The following is a 4748-nucleotide window of genomic DNA, read 5'->3' as shown; positions in this document are numbered from 1 at the left end:
ATAAATTGTATCATGTATCTTGAATGTATCATAGATAAGCTGCTATATAACGATCGCCACTTCAAATAGCTGTGAAATTAGGTGATTAACTAGTTGGTACCTAACCTTCTAATTTCTGTATAAGTCTAATTACATGAAATAGAAGTTAAAAAATAAATAAATAAAAAATAAAGATGAGGACAGTCAGGCACAAGGAAGTTAAAGATCACTTGCTCCAGACCTCACAGCTGTTTGAGCAGTAGAGCCAGGATCCGAACACAGGCAAACAGCTCTTTCCCACCACACCACGTGGTCTGTGTAAGCCCTCTGGAGCAGGAATTCTGTCTGGCTCTCCTGTATATTCCCAGCACGTAGCAGGTCTCAGTATCCATTCAATCAGCCAATATTTAGGCGATACTGTATCTAAGTTACCTCACAAGTAAGGTATGCAGAATGTTATAAAAATTATTTTTAATGTAATTTACCATAGTCTTCTCAATAGCTACTATAACTCTCTTTATATGTGAAATTGACATTTTTGTGCTCATGAGATTAATAGTTGCATTCCTTATGCATATCTGAAAATAATCATTTTCATACTCTCTCCTCACCAGGCTCTTCCGACTTTCCTACATTATTCAACCCTCTGCTTAAGATTATCCTTTGAACTTTCTCTAAATTTTCCACACTGTAGTTCAATTCTGTCACAAAAAAACCCAAGAACCAATATACCTTCCCTGTGAACACTAGGACTGTAAAAACATCCAAAAGCTACATTTCCAAGACTATTTAACCAAATTTGCAAATTATCCTGCATCAAGATTACAAAGTATGAGGTAAAAATGGTGACGACAAAAAGAAGGCTGTATCAAAATAATCAGTTTTCTTCAAATTATAGGCACTCCCTAAAGAAAGCAGCTAAAGGAAAAGAAATAAGGATTGGCTCAACTAATCAGTCTTCTTCAAATTATATGCACTCCCTAAAGACAGATAGCAACTAAAGTCTTAACCTTTGGGCAGAAAAAAAGTTAACCACCAAGGAAAGATACTCTGTTTCAGTTTTAAGTTAATAAAGTTACCTTAATCTTCTGACTTCTTTCAATCTGCCTCTCCCTTTTTGAAAAAGTTACAGTAATTCTTTCTTTAGATTTTCACTCCCTAGTTACAGGTAGAAGTTAAGTGGTTAGGCTTTCGAATCACAACACAAAAAAGTCAAATCAGGACTCTGCCGTTTGTTGTCAGGCTAGTTACATAAGATCTGAGCCTCAGTACACTCCTATGTAAATTAGCAAGTAGCTATCTCCGACTCAATGAGATAATCCTGTGAAACATTTTGGATAGTACATGCTACTCAGTAAACTATCATTACCTTCATTCCTCCTAGCAAAAACTAAGCACAGTTCTCTACTTCAAAAAGCACTGTCAATTTGACTAGACAGCTTAGCTTTCAAAAGTCTGCCACTAAAAATGGTGACAAAATTCACAGAATTTCCTCCATCAAGGGCCTAAAGTAGCCACCCTCTGAGGTCAGATACGCAGAGCACACGTGTAGAGCGCTTTGCACACACTGTTTCATCTCAACAACCTTACCAGAAACTTCAAGTTGGAATAAATGAGCCAACAAAGTACATGGAACAGTACCTAACACTTAAACCCCCTGTAAGTATGAGCCATTACTACTGTGGCCGTAACATTAGCGGAATAATAGTAGTAAGTGTTAAACGGTATTGTTAGAAAGCTAGCTATACTACAGTGTTAGCTATATTACTATAATTACTATTCTAAGAATCTATATAACCTGACCCCTACTGACCTCTCTATTTTTTAATCAAATACTTTAAAGCCTTGAAGCCTGTGAATTGTTCCCTCTGCCTGGCATGCTTTCCCCCAGATGTTTACGTAACTGGCTCCTTGTCATTTAGCCTTACTCCAGAAGTTACCTCAAGTCTTATTTAACTTTTTTTAAACATTTATTTATTTTGGGGAGACAGAGAGAGTCAGATCATGAGCAGGGGAGAGGCAGAGAGAGAGGAACACAGAATCTGAAGCAGGCTACAGGCCCTGAGCTGTTAGCACAGAGCCCAACGCAGGGCTCGAACCCACAGACTGTGAGATCATGACCTGAGCCGAAGTCAGACACTTAACCGACTGAGCCACCCAGACGCCCTAAAAGTCTTTTCTTACCCCAAACTCAGTCCCTCTCTACCTCGTTACCCAAATTGAGTTTTCAATTATGATAAATGCTACGAAGAAATCTTTCACTTGTTTGCTTCTGTATTATCTCCACCCACTAGTATCTAATATCCTCCTGGCATACTGTTGCATGCCAATGCCCAAGATGATAACTGTTCAAGCATTACTCTGTTAATGGTAGTGTCAACTGGACACTTCCTATAGACCAAGCACAGTTACATGGACAGAGTTTGTACTGACTCTTTTAATCCTCACAAACTTACCACTAAGGTAAGGTTGGCACTATTTTCAAAAAGGAAACTATGGCACAGAAAATGAACTTGTTTAAGGCGGCTGGCCACTAGTAGCACTATGTATTCTTATTCCCATTTTACAGCTGAGGAAACAGAGACTGCCAAGTACCTTGTCATCAGACAAAGTATTAACAGGTAAACAAAGGCCTCGGATAAGAGATCTCACAAATAGGACTCTACAAAAGTTTTCTTAATGGTCTTCAATCATTAAGGGACGGATGACATTTGGATCACTGAATAAATTTTCTCTACTGCAGGTTATTTGCATCCCTACCACTTCTAACCTTTTTGGAAAACAGAAGGCTATTTATGTGAATAAAAGACTCTTTTTTTTTTTTTTTACAAGGACAAATCTATCTCCCTAGAAGTATTCTATCTGCATATACAATCTCCTCAGTAGTGAGGACAATGCTGCAAATACTTTAACAGGAGGGACAAAAAAAGAGAGAGATGCTACTGATTTATGGGAGTTAAAGTATGTGGTAAGACTGTGACGAGACCTAGACCCTACCAATTACTCAGTGACCTTGAGTAAGTCTCTCCACACTTGGGAGGCTGATCTCATCTGATGTGAGGTTAGTTCAACTTAGAATTTAGATCAGTCCCAATTAGCACTGAAGCTGCTTGAGGACAAAGGTTTGGGGTCTGGTTTACGGCTCGCCTGCAGGCAGGTCCCTAGGTCAGTGACTGTCACAAAACACACACTAACAGTAGGTCCAATACGTAAACCATCTCCAATCTCCTATATTCGTTGATAACCATATATCCATCAAACACCTCCCAGGTCAGGCACTGTGAGAGACACACCATGATCCCCATTAAGAATACAAATACAAAAAATAATCCTCAATTTCTACCATCGAAGAGGCCACATAAACAGTCATTCCTCTTAAGCCACGAGAAATGTTTAAAAAAGTCATATTATTTAAATAAAATAGTTTTTACAACATGCTCTGAAAGCAATTTCCAACCCAAGAGGCTAAGATATAAAGTATTTGCAAGAGAACCCCTAATTTAAAACCCTATTCAAGTCAGTTTTACGACAACGTCTAGACTACTATTAATAACATCTAAAAGGCCACTCATTGTAAAGTTCTAAAAAGCAAACTAATGTTCCCAATGACTAGGTAAGTAACTATTTCCTTGAGATCACAATCAGTAATAAACTTTCCATCACGAATACTGAGCCAAGCTGACAATGCACTTTGATCACTCATTAATAACATGTACATCTGGGGTTTAAAGGATATGAAATTCACCCCTGAAAGAAAAAAAGATTTTATGCCTGTCAGATAAGGATTTCTGTGTGTGACCATTCAGAATTGAGAAAACAATTTTTTTTGCTGACCACTTGAGTAACAATACCCATTTCTTCATACAATTTCATCTTGAGCTCCAGACAATACTGGAGAGTCCTCATAACCTACACTGCTCTTTTTCATTTTCAAATTGCTGACAATGGACAATTGAGAATGAGGGCTGAACATCTGAAATGACATTTCCCCCTAGTCAGAAAAAAAATTGTATGAAACATACATAACGCTCAGTACCTCTTTTTCTCAAAAATCACTAAAGAATTTTATTTTTTTCAAGACACTTGTACTGTACCCGATCTGAATTACATATTCCATAGGCACTGAGATACCAAGGGAAGAAAGAAAGGTCACTGCACTCTTTAGGGCAACGGCGTAAGCAGGAGAAAGGAATAGCGATCCAGATTGCGGGCTCGGTGCCCGACTGCCTGGGTTCAAGCCACTTCCTGGAGCCACAATTCCATCAGTGCGACCTTGTGCTACTTGCTCGACCTCTACGACGTTCAGTTACCTCGCCGGTAAGATGGGCCAGTAACTTAACTGAACAAGGCTCTGGTCTGTGGCCTGCAAACTGACAACAGCCAACTACCCCGAAGGCACACAGGAACACGTACCAAACGGCTGTTGCTACTGCTGTTACAAATGCGGCACGAGGAATAAATGGACGAGAGAGAAAGGAAGGAAACACACAGGAAGTTCAGAAAAGCAAGCGATGAGGCGAAGAAGGAACAGGACAAGACATGGAGACCCCTGATGGCCGCGGGGGGCGCGGCGAAGGCTGAGCCAGAAGTGCCGAGGGGTCCCGGAGAGTTCAGTGCGGAGTGGAAGGGGTCGATGGGAAAGCCCGGCCCTCGGCGGTGCTGAGCGGGCAGGAAGGTTGAGGTGGGCCGAGGCGGAGGCGGCACGCGGCTGAGGCGGGGCCCCAAGGCGGGAACGCCGGACCCGGCCCGCAGGCCGCAGGCCTCGAGGG

General features: G+C 40.9%; 1 protein-coding gene across 3 annotated transcripts in view; it reads right to left on the bottom strand.

The window, feature by feature from the left end:
• Positions 1-4748, bottom strand: part of TCERG1 (transcription elongation regulator 1) — a 60101-nt gene that overhangs the window by 55023 nt on the left and 330 nt on the right. The window lies entirely within an intron of this gene.

The sequence above is a fragment of the Suricata suricatta genome, chromosome 6, assembly GCF_006229205.1.
Source record: "Suricata suricatta isolate VVHF042 chromosome 6, meerkat_22Aug2017_6uvM2_HiC, whole genome shotgun sequence".
Taxonomy (NCBI): Eukaryota; Metazoa; Chordata; class Mammalia; order Carnivora; family Herpestidae; genus Suricata; species Suricata suricatta.
The sequence above is the reverse complement of the archived record's forward strand: the minus strand, read 5'-3'. Positions and strand labels throughout refer to the sequence as shown.